General features: G+C 37.1%; 3 non-coding genes across 3 annotated transcripts; all 3 read left to right on the top strand.

The window, feature by feature from the left end:
- The first annotated feature begins 1,071 nt into the window (after positions 1-1,071).
- Positions 1,072-1,177, top strand: LOC121216371 (small nucleolar RNA R71). The gene has a single exon (XR_005912558.1). It is a non-coding gene; the product is annotated as a small nucleolar RNA R71 (small nucleolar RNA).
- A 5,429-nt stretch (positions 1,178-6,606) lies between these two features.
- LOC121216738 (small nucleolar RNA R71) lies at positions 6,607-6,713 on the top strand. The gene has a single exon (XR_005912908.1). It is a non-coding gene; the product is annotated as a small nucleolar RNA R71 (small nucleolar RNA).
- A 5,352-nt stretch (positions 6,714-12,065) lies between these two features.
- Positions 12,066-12,172, top strand: LOC121217020 (small nucleolar RNA R71). Its single transcript, XR_005913225.1, has one exon. It is a non-coding gene; the product is annotated as a small nucleolar RNA R71 (small nucleolar RNA).
- Positions 12,173-12,586: the final 414 nt, after the last annotated feature.

Genomic DNA, 12,586 nt, shown 5'->3' with positions numbered 1-12,586 from the left:
GCTGAGTAGATTGCGTTTAGCTCCACATGCGACACTTCGGCCAACTTCTGCTTATTTACTAAAAGCTCTTTTAAAAATTTCATTGCATTTGGCATCTACGACAAAGCTTCAATAAACGGTAAGTTAATATGTAATTTTTTCAAAAGTTTGAGGAATTTACCGAATTGTTCGTCTGAGCGGTCTTTCCTTGTCGTGTTAGGGTATGGGACATGAGGTCTATATTCTTCATTCACCGTTTTGTTATGACTTACCTCACTTTTATGTTTGCTCACCACAATTTCTTGCATCAATTCTGGCTTAGGTGCAATGAATCCTCCCTTATCTTGAGTACTAATTGTGTTGAGGTGTTCCCTTGGATTACGTTTAGTATTACTTGGTAAGCTACATTGTGGTCGTTCGGAGATTAGTTTGGATAGCTGGCCTATCTGAGTTTCGAGCCCTTGGATTGGTGCTTGTTGGTTCTTAAGTGCTGTCTCGGTATTTTGGAAACGGGTTTCTAACACCTAGATAAATTTAGAGAGCATCTCTTCAAGGTTTGGTTTCTTCTCTTATTGATAAGGTGGCTGTTGAAAACCCTAAGGATTTTGTGGCTTTTGATTCCCTTGACCACCCCAGGAGAGTTTTGGGTGGTTCCTCCAACCTGCATTATAAGTATTACTGTATGGGTTATTTTGAGATCTAAAGTTATTGTTACCCATATAGTTGACTTGTTCCTTGTCAGTTGTGGGATTGAAGGATTGATATTCTGTATTCACACCTCCTCCACTTGAGTCATACCTCATTACTGGATGTACCTGTATAGAACCAAGTAAACCATCAATCTTTTTAATGAGAAGTTTTACCTGATTTGACAGCATAGTAAATGAGTCGACGTTATAAACGTTGGCTGTTTTTGTTGGCTTGGTCCTCATGACTTGCCATTGATAATTATTCAGTGACATTTCTTCAATGAATTCATAAGCCTCTTCAGGAGTTTTGTTGTTAATGGTTCCTCCAGCAGCTGCGTCAATCATCTGTCTTATCGAGGGATTCACACCATTGTAAAACGTTTGAACTTTCAGCCATAGAGGTAACCCATGGTGAGGGCACCTTTGCAATAGATCCTTGTATCTCTCCCATGCATCGTAAAGTGTTTCTAGTCCATGTGCACAAAAGAAGAGATATCATTCCGTAACTTAGCCGTTTTAGCCAGCGAAATATTTTAGTAGAATTTTTTCGGTCATTTGTTCCGAAGTAGTGATAGACCCTCGTGGTAACGAGTTCAACCACTGTTTAGCTTTATTTCTTAGTGAAAACGGGAATAACTGAAGGCGAATGGCATTATCAGAAACGCCATTAGTTTTGAAAGCATCGCAAAACTCCAGAAAATTCGCCAAGTGAGCGTTGGGATCCTCATCCTGCAAACCATCAAACTGAACAAATTGTTGTATCATCTGAATTGTGTTAGGTTTCAGTTCAAAATTATTCGCAGCAATAGTAGGTCTAACTATACTTGACTGAGTTCCTGTTAAAGAAGGTTTAGCATAGTCATACATAGTACGTGGAGCAGGATTTTGATTAACCGCAATTGCAGGAGGCAGTTGGTTGCCTTGGTTTTCAGCCATCTCTTCGGTTGGGGGTTGAGTATCGTCTTCTTGCTCGTTCTCCGTGTATCTTAAGCTTCGCCTTATTTCCCTTTGGTTTTTACGAACTGTGCGATCGATTTCTTCGTCAAGCAATAATGGTCCCGACAGGTTTCTTCTAGTCGTAAACTATGAAAACTTGCCAAGAGAAGGAAATAGGAAGTTAATAAATAATAATAAAATTAAATTAAATTGCAAGAAAAATAAATGGCTAAAGTAATAAAAATTGAGTGTTCCTAATATTTCAGTTCACCGGTAACGACACTAAAAACTTGATCGCGAGGCTTCATGATAGGTTTTAAATATTTGTAATTACTCGTTCTTGAACTAACTATTATCGTGATGTAGGCAAGTGTACCTATCGAACAGCAGTATAGTTTTAGCAAGACTGGGTTGTTAAACCCAAAAGAACTAAAAGTACTAGTAATGATTATCTTTTTATTATCTAGCCTAAGAATAAAGAGGTTTTGTTTTAATTAACTAATTATCTAAACTAAGAACTCATAGAGAAAAGAATTGGGGAATTACTTCTGGGAAAATCGATTGAATGAAGATAATACCTAAGGAAAAATCCACTTAGACTTTACTTGTTATTCTGGCTCCAAATCAGATGATTTATTCATTCAACTTGTTCCGTAGAGATTCCTAAGTTATGTTATTATCCTTATTCAAGACTAACAACGTCTAATCCCTAGATTGAATAACCGAGACTTTTCTCTAATTAACACTTTAGGGTTGCATTAACTCGATCTATGGATCCCCTTATTAGGTTTCACCCTAATTCGACAAAATCTTGTCACCCTATTTCTAGGCGTGCAATCAACTCCGCTTAATTATGAAAAAAGTACTCTTAGACAGGGTCTATTCCTCCTCTGAATAAGAGCATGTCTTGAATCAGTATCCTAGGAATCAAAACAAGAATTAAGAACACATAATTAAGAACAAGTTAAATATTTATCATACGATTCAAAAAATAATAACAAGATTCATCTTAGGTTTCATTCCCCTTACGTATTTAGGGGATTTAGTTCATAACTAATTAATAAAACATCTCAAAGAATACAAAACATAAAGAAAACCCAAAACTCCTGAAGGGAAATTGAGGAGAGATCTTCAGTCTTGATGATAGATCCAGCTTCTAAGATGGATCAATGGCTTCCTTGGAGTAATTCCTTCTGAGATGGATCAATGGCTTCCTTGGAGTAATTCTTTACCTTCTATTCTCCGTCTCCTTTTTCCTCCTTCTCTAGGGTGTATTTATAGGCTTTGGAATGCCTAGAAGCCCTCAAAGTGGCCTTTTCTGAATTGGACTTAACTTGGGCTCGGCAGGGACACGCCCGTGTGCGATTACTTCAGGTCGTGTTCGAGCCTATTAGAATGGCACGAGCATGTGCTATACCCGTGTGAGTTGTGCTCCAATTCTGCCAGATTGACACGGTCGTGGTCCAGGCCATGTTGATCTCGTACTTTGGCCCATTTTCTCTATTTTTGGCCCGTTTCTTGTTCCTTTCGCTCTCCTATGCTCTCCTAAGTATAAAACTTGAAATTAAAGCATTAGGAGCATCGAATTCACCAATTCTTATGGAAAATCACCCATAAAATGCATTAAACATAGGGTAAAAATATGTATAAATTACGGTTTATCAAAGGTCTGAATCGAGTATTATTTACCTTAAAAGTTGTGAATACAGTATGTGTTACCTCCACTGTACCATGTGGGAAGATGTTCATTACCATGAAGGAAGTCGCTCTATCCGTATTGTGCTCTAAAGTAGCAATTCGAGGGTCATTTTCATCTAACAATACTTTGTCCCTAACTTTAATTTGCTTTATTTTATCCCTATGTTCATCGAGGTGTCGCTTCTATTTTTCGTGTGCTTTTTGTTTCTCCTTAACCGGTGTTTTCCATTCATCTAGTTCATAGATCTGAAGTCTTCGTTCTTCATAGATGGGTCCTTTGTTGTTACTTGAACATTGCTCATGTATGCTCTTCGAACATGTTTCCTGCAAAGAAGGTTGCACCACATGATTAGTATTAGTAGCATGATTTGTACAACCACCCTCAATATTCGATGTGTTACTCAAATTACGAGCTTGAAGAGTGATTGTTTCGTCACCCACACGAAGTGTTAGTTCACCTATACCAACATCAATAATAGTTTTAGCAGTTGCTAAAAAGGGTCGTTCTAAAATCAAAGGTTTGTTATTATCCTCTTCCATATGTAGAACAACAAAGCCTACTGGATATATAAATTTATCGATTTTAACAAGAATATCTTCAATGATACCCCTAGGAAATCTAATGGTTTTATCAGCCAATTGAATGCTCATCCTAGGTTACTTGGTTTTCCCAAGACCTAGCTGTTTAAACATTTTATAAGGCATAACATTAATGCTCGCCTTTAAATCAGCCAATGCATTATTAACATTTAAGTGATAAACCGTAAATTATACATATTTTTACTCCATGTTTAATGTATTTTATATATGATTTCTCATTAGAATTAGTGCATTCAATGATCCTAATGCTTTAATTTCATGTTTTGTACTCAAGAGAGCACCAAGATTCAAAATGAGCCAAAAACGAGCCAAAAAGGAACAAAACGGACCAAATCGAGAAGATGACACTGCCTAAGCCTTGCCACACAGACAGCTCACACGCCCGTGTCTTTCGAGGGTGTCGACCAAGGCTTTCACAATTCACACGGCCTGGCCATTGACCCACACGGCCGTGTGCAATTTAACGGATCGAACACAGCCTGCAATCACGTTACATGGCCGTGTCACATGGGCGTGTCCCTGCTGAGCCCAAGATAAGTCCAATTAGGAAAAGGCCAGTTTGGAGGGTTTCTAGGCATTCCAAAGCCTATAAATACGCACTAGAAGAGGAGAAAAGGGGAGACGAAGAAGAGGGGTAAGGAATTACCCTAAGGAAGCCGATTGATCCATTTCAGAAGCCGAATTTATCATCAAGACTGAAGATCTCTCCTCAATTCCCCTTCAGGAGTTTTGGGTTTTCTTTATGTTTTGTATTATTTATTCTTCTGAGATGTTTTCTTATTTAGTTATGAACTAAATCCCCTAAATACCTAAGGGGAATGAAACCTAAGATGAATCTTGTTATTATTTTCTGAATCGTATGATAAATATTTAACTTGTTCTTAATTTTGTGTTCTTAATTCTTGCTTTGATATCCCAGGATACTGATTCAAGACACGCTCTTATTCAGAGGAGGAATAGACCCTGTCTAAGAGTACATTTTCCATAATTAAGCAGAGTTGATTGCACGCCTAGAAATAGGGTGACAAGATTTTGCCAGATTAGGGTGAAACCTAATAAGGGGATCCATAGATCGAGTTAATGCAACCCTAGAGTGTTAATTAGAGAAAAGTCTCGGTTATTCAATCTAGGGATTAGACGTTATTAGTCTTGAATAGGGATAATAACATAACTTAGGGATCTCTACAGAACAAGTTGAATGAATAAATTGTCCGATTCGGAGCCAGAATAACAAGTACAGTCTAGGTGGATCTTTTCTTAGGTATTGTCTCAAGTCAATCGATTTTCCCAAAAGCAATTCCCCAATTCTTTTCTCTGTGTTTTCTTAGTTTAAAGAATTAGTTAATTAAAACAAACCCTTTTATTCTTAGGCTAGATAATAAAAAGATTGTTATTACTAGTACTTTTGGTTCCCTTGGGTACGATATCCCGGTCTTGCCATTACTATACTATTGTTCGATAGGTGCGCTTCCCTTTTCGTCGTGATAATAGTTAGTCTAGGTTTGATCTTCATTATAAATATTTATTACTTGTTACGAACCATGCGATCACTTAGCTACCAATTAAACAAGGAATCGTAAAACTCCCTGAATTTTTCAACTTGTTGGGTAGCTTATTTTGTAGAACGGCTGAGAAAACTGCATTCAACTCCACATGCGATGCCTCATCCAACTTTCATTTATTTTCTAAAAGCTCTTTTAAAAATTTAACTGTTTTTGACATTTGCGAAAGAGCTTCAATAAACGGTAAGTTAATATGTAATTTCTTTAATAATTTAAGAAATTTACCAAATTGTTCGTCTATGTGGTCTTTCCTTGATGCTCTAGGGTATGGCGCACGAGGTTTGTACTCTTTACTTACTGGTTTTCGCTCACTGTCGTCCACCTCATCCTTATCATTACTCACCACAATTCCTTGCCTCGGTTCAGGTTCAGGTTCAACTAACCCTTCTTTATTTCAAACGGTAATTGCATTAAGCTGTTCCCTTGGGTTAGATTCAGTGTTACTCGGCAAGCTGCCTTGTGGTTGTTCAAAAATCAATTTAGCAAGCTGGCCTATCTGAGTTTCGAGCCTTTGGATTGACGCTTGTTGATTTTTAAGTGCAGTTCCGGTATTCTAAAAATGAGTTTCTGACACCGAGATGAATTTTGTTAGCATCTCCTTAAGATTCAGCTTCTTTTCCTACTGGTAAGGTGGTTGTTGAAAACCTGAGGAATGTTGTGGCCTTTGATTTCCTTGGCCACCCCACGAGAAGTTGGGATGGTTCCTCTAACCTGCATTATAAGTGTTACTGTATGGGTTATTTTGAGGTCTGAAATTATTGTTACCCATATATTGAACTTGTTCCTCCTCGGTTCTAGGGTTGAAGGATTGATATTCTGTGTGTACTCGTCCTCCATTTGAATCGTATCTCATCACTGGATGTACTTGAGTAGAACCATACAAATCGTCAATCTTTTTATTTAAAAGTTTTACCTGGTTAGATAGCATAGTAACCGCGTCGAGTTTGAAAACACTGGCTACTTTTGTTGGCTTTGTTCTCATGACTTGCCACTGATAATTATTCAACGACATCTCTTAAATAAATTCGTAAGCCTCATTAGGTGTTTTATTATTCAAAGTTCTACCGGCGGCTGCATCGATAAGTTGTCTTGTTGAGAGGTTCACATTGTTGTAAAAAGTCTGAACCTGCAGCCACTGAGGTAACCCATGGTGAGGGCACCTTCTCAATAGGTCCTTGTATCTCTCCTATGCATCACAAAGAGTTTCTAGATCCATCTGCACAAAAGAAGAGATATCATTCCTCAACTTAGCCATTTTAGCCGGCGGAAAATATTTAAGTTGAAATTTTTTGGTCATTTGTTCCCAAGTAGTGATTGACCCTCGTGGTAACGAGTTCAACCACTGTTTAGCCTTATTCCTTAATGAAAAGGGAAATAATCGAAGGCGAATGACATCATCAGAAACGCCATTGATTTTAAAAGTGTTGTATCAAACTGAACAAACTGTTGTATCATTTGGATTGTGTTAGGTTTTAGTTCAAAATTATTTGCAGCAATAGCAGGCCTAACTATACTCGATTCAGTTCCTGTTAAATTAGGTTTAGCATAATCATACATAGTACGAGGAGTAGTATCCTAATTTACTAGGTTCGTAACAGCCACAGGAGGTAGCGGATTATTATTATGATTATCAGCCATCTCCTCGGTTGTGGTTTGAATGTCGTCCTCTTGCCCTTCTTCTATGTATTGTAGACTTCGCTTTATCTCTCTTCGGTTTCTACGAACTATGCTTTCGATCTCACTATCAAAAAGTAGAGGTCCTGACGGATTTCTTCTAGTCATAAACTATAAAAACCTGCCATAAGTAAATAAAAGAAAATTTAGTGATATAAACAAAAATTAAAATTAAAATTAAATTGCAATAAAGTAAATGGCTAAAGTAATAAAAATCAAGCGTTCTTAATATCCGAGTTCCCCTGCAATGGCTCTAAAAACTTGATGTTGCGTGATAAGTTTTATATTTATGATTGATCGTACTTGAAACCTAACTATTATCACGATAAAGGCAAGTGCACCTATTGAACAGTAGCATAGCTTATAGCAAGACCGAAATGTTGAAACCACAGGAACTAAAAGTACTAGTATTAACCTTCTTTTTATTATCTAACCTAAAAATAAGAGGATTTTCTTTATCTAAACTAATTAACTAAACTAAGAATCTACAAGAAGTAAATTGAGGAAATACTTTTGGGAAAACTGATTGATTTAGACAATATCCAAGGGGAATTCCACCTAGACTTCACTTGTTATTTGACTCTGAATTAGACGATTTATTCACTTGACTTGATCCGTAAAAATCCCAAATTTATATTATAATCTCTCTCGAGACTAACAACATCTCACCCTAGGTTGATTAATTGAAATCTCTTTCTAATTAAAACCCCTAGTGTTGCATTAACTCGATCTATGGATTCCCTTATTAGGTTTGACCCTAATCTGGCAGATTTATGTCACCCTATGTCTAGGGGTGCAATCAACTTCGCTTAATTATGCTAGATCTACTCTTAGATAGGGACCTTTGCTCATCTTAATAAGCACATTAATACTTGAATCAATATCCTGGAATATCAAAGCAAGAATTAAGAACACATAATTAAGAACAAATCAAGTATTTATTATATAATTCAAAAAATAATAACAAAATCCGTCTTAGGTTTCTTTCCCCTTAGGTATTTAGGGGATTTAGTTCATATGTGTAAAAGAAAACATCTCAGAAGAATAATGATAACAAAACATAAAGAATCCCAAAAACCCCTAAAGGAAATTGAAGGGAGATCTTCAGTCTTGAAGGGGAATCTGACTTCTGAGATGGATCAATCGGCTTTCTTCGAGTAATTCCTTGCCTCCTGCTCTGTGTGTCCTCTAGGTGCCCTTCTAGGGTGTTTATATAGGCTTTAGAATGTTTCCAAACCCTCAAAAGTGGCCTTTTCCGAGCAGAACTAGACTTGGGCTCGTCAAGGACACGCCCGTGTGGGGTGGCTTAGACCGTGTTAGAGTCTGCTAAATAGGCACGGGTGTGTGGTCTACCCGTGTGAGGAAGTCCAAGCCGTAATGATTTCCAACGTTGACCCATTTTCTCTATTTTTGGCCCGTTTCTCGCTCTTTTTACCCTCCTATGCTCACCTAAGTATGAAACATGAAATTAAAGGATTAAGAGCATCAAATTCCACAAATCTAATGATAATTCATCCAAAAATATGCTTAAGCATGGGAAAAATATGTATAAATTACGAATTATCAAGTATCCAACGAACTAGCCTCAGTTTTGCATCTTTTTTCGTGAGCAAGTTTAATGGCTGCATGGTCAGTAAGTACTGTAACTTTGGTACCTATAAGATATGAGCGAAATTTGTCAAAAGCAAAAACTATGGCAAAGAGTTCCTTTTCAGTTACCGTCAATGTTCTACTTGCATAGTAAATAGGGTGAAACACTTTGTTTCTTCTTTGATCCATCACAGCTCCAACGACATAATCACTTGCATCGTACATCAACTTAAAAGGTGAGCTCCAATCAGGTGTAATGATTATTGGGGCTGAGATTAACCATTTTTTTAGATCTTCAAAATGTTTCAAACATGCTTTGTTGAAATCAAACACTATATCTTTCTCTAACAACAAACACAACGGTTTAGAAATTTTCGAGAAATCTTTGATAAACCTTCGGTAAAAATCGACATGGCCTAAGAAACTTCTGACTCCTTTCACATTTATTGAGGCTGGTAATCTTTCAATTATGTCCACCTTTGCTTTATCGACTTCAATTCCTCTCTTTGAGATTTTATGCCCTAAGACAATCCCTTCCTTAGCCATAAAATGACATTTTTCCCAGTTAAGGAAAAGATTCGTCTCTTCGCATCTCTTCAGCACCTTAGCCAAATTACTCAAACAAATATCATAAGTGTTACCAAAAATAGAAAAATTATCCATGAAAACCTCAACAAAATTTTCAACCATATTATTGAATATTGCCATCATGCATCGTTGAAATGTTGCAGGTAATTTGCATAAACCAAAAGGCATTCGCCTAAAAGCAAACGTACCGTATGGACAAGTAAAGGTTGTTTAATGTTGGTCCTCCACAGCTACAACTATTCAGTTATATCCTGAATAGCCATCTAAAAAATAATAGAATTCATTACCTGCCATTCGGTCTAACATCTGATCCATAAAAGGCAACAGAAAATGGTCCTTCCGAGTGGCTTTATTCAATTTCCTGTAATCAATACAAATTCTCCAACCAGTTACAGTTCTCAATGGAATCAGCTCATTACGCTCATTTTCAACAATTGTGATTCCACCTTTCCTCTGCATATACTGCACCGGACTTACCCACGAACTATCTGAAATAAGATAGATGATTCCTACATCTAACCATTTGATCACTTCCTTTGTCATAACTTCTTTCATAATAGGATTGAGCCTCCTTTACCCATCAATTCGAGCTCTTTCACCTTCGTCTACAATAGTTTTATGCGTGCAAAAAGAAGAGATTATGCACCTATGGTCCAACCAATTACTTTCTTAAATTTCTTTAGAACAATAATTAGTTGCTCTTCTTGATCTTTCATCAGTTCTGTTAAAATAATCACAGGAAAAGTGGAACAGTCACATAAATAAACGTGTTTCAAATAGGAAAGAAGTACCTTTAGTTCGAGTTTAGGTGGTTTTTCAATTAACAACTTGGGTTGTACAAATTCTCTAACTTCTAACTTCAACAGTTCAAATCGTGTGGATTGAATAAAATTTCTTGGATTGGCTTCCATCAAAACCATGTTTTTTTCACCTTCTTTATCCTCCAAAGGGCCAAGATCTAAGGTTCTCCATCTTCTTCATCCTCTAAAGGGTCAAGGTCTAAGGCTTTCTCCAATAGATCTTCTTCAAAATTACTTTCCATAGAAACCAAGGTTTCTATCTCTTCCATAACTAAAAACTCTTCTGTCGGATCGGGAAATTTCATCGCTTTAAGAATGTTAAAGGTTACCTGATCGTCTTGAACTCGCATAGTGAGTTCACCTTTTCGCACATCAATTAACGTTCTTTCCGTAGCTAAGAAAGGTCTCCCAAGGATTATCGTCACTTCTTTATCTGCTTAAAAATCTAAGACAATGAAATCAGCAGGAAAAATATATTTATTGACTCTTAACAAAACATCCTTGATCTTTCCTTCGGGATATGCTAATGAACGATCCATTAGATGAAGCGTCACAATTTTAGGTCTTACTTCACCTATCCCTAGCATCTTAAAAATAGACTTAGGCATCAAGTTGATACTCATTCCTAAGTCACACAAAGATTTACCACAATAAGAGTCACCAATGTTACAGGGTATAGTAAAGCTTCCTGGGTCTTTCAATTTCAGTGGCAGTTTGTTCTACAAGAATGCACTGTACTCTTTTGTCAAGGTGACAGTCTCATACTCACTCAGTTGTTTTTTCTTAGATAGTATATCCTTCATAAACTTCACATAATTCGGCATTTGTTCTAAAGCCTCCACCAATGAAAATATTGATGTGCAATTGCTTCAGAACATCCAAAAACTTCTTAAATTGCACCTTCTGTTTCTGCTTGTGTTGCTACAATCTTTGTAGATATGGAGGTGATGGAACTTTTGGTTGAACATGATAACTCTTTTGAGTAGGTAAATCTGCATCCAAAGAAGATGTTAAAGCATCTGAGTTCACTAAGTTAGGATTTACCTTGTCAGTCTTTATAGATTCTGATTCTTTTGGTATAGGAATTTCAACAGTTTACTGGTCCTTCTCAACGGGCTTATCCTCGACATCAATCAATTGGGGTTCCAAAATTTTACCACTTTGCAATGCCACTACATTGATATGTTCTTTGCCCACATTTCTTGGATTCTCAGTATCACTCGACAAGGTTCCTTGCGGTCTATTCGAAGCTCAGTAGCTAACTAGCCCATTTGGTTTTCGAAATTTTTCAATGTTGCTGCTTGGCTTTGGATCAAAGCATCATTCTTTGCCATGTACGCTTTCAACAAGTTCTCTAAACTATTCGACGCCTTAGCTTGAGGTGGTTTTGGAGCTTACTGATTAAACCCTTGAGATTGCTTGGGTCTATGCTGCAAGAAGTTGTTGTTCAGTCCATTTTTTTGGTTGCTCCAAGAAACGTTAGGATGATTACACTATGAAGGATTGTAGGAGTTGGACCGGGGTCCTGTCCACTTCTATTTTGATGTTGGTTCCCCACATAGTATACTGACTCGGGTTTTGATGGACAATTCTCAAAAGAATTACCTTCCCTACAGTACGCACAGGAAACTACTTCAAATAGACTTGGTGACTGAGTTGTAAAATTATTAGTGCTATTAGTGGTAAACTATTTTAACATAGAGGAAATAAATGATACCTGAGCTGATAACGAAGTGAGGGCTTCAACTTCATGAACTCCGGCTACACATCTTCCTGAAGCTGTTTGATTTGTTGGCCATTGATAGTTATTACTCGTGATCCTCTCAATGATCTCATAAGCTTCATTATAAGACTTAGACAAAATTGCACCATTCGTAGAAGCGTCTACCATCAATCTTGTATATGCATTGAGACCATTATAGAGTGTCTTCAGCTGAATACAATAAGGAATCCCATGATGAGGACACTTACAAAGTAACTCTTTGAATCGCTCCCAAGCCTCATACAAAGACTCGTCATCCAATTTTTGGAAAGTTGTGATCTCGTTCCTTAACTTAGAGTTTTTACTAGGCGGGAAATACTTAACCAAAAATTTATCTGCTAATTCTTGCCATGTAGATATGGAACTTGGTGGCAATGAATTGAGCCATACTCGTACTCAATCTCGCAACGAGTACAGAAACAACTTCAACCTTAGTGCGTCTTCAATCACACCAGCTATCTTGAATGAATCACTCACCTCCATAAAAAATTGAAGGCGGAGATGTGGATCTTCCGTGGGCATACCATTAAACTAGCCTGTAACAGCCCGGTTTAGACCCTAGTCAGAATAGTGGTTTTGGGACCACAAATCTTAGTTAAAAAATATTTAAATATTATTTTTCGTGTTTATAATATGTGAAATGACATGTGTGAAAATTTTGTGTGAAAATTTTATCATTTGTGTGCTTAATTTGTAAAAATGACCTAA

The sequence above is a fragment of the Gossypium hirsutum genome, chromosome A02 (genome assembly GCF_007990345.1).
Source record: "Gossypium hirsutum isolate 1008001.06 chromosome A02, Gossypium_hirsutum_v2.1, whole genome shotgun sequence".
NCBI classification, from domain to species: domain Eukaryota; kingdom Viridiplantae; phylum Streptophyta; class Magnoliopsida; order Malvales; family Malvaceae; genus Gossypium; species Gossypium hirsutum.
Note: the sequence above shows the minus strand (reverse complement) of the source record. Positions and strands in the feature narration are given on the sequence as shown.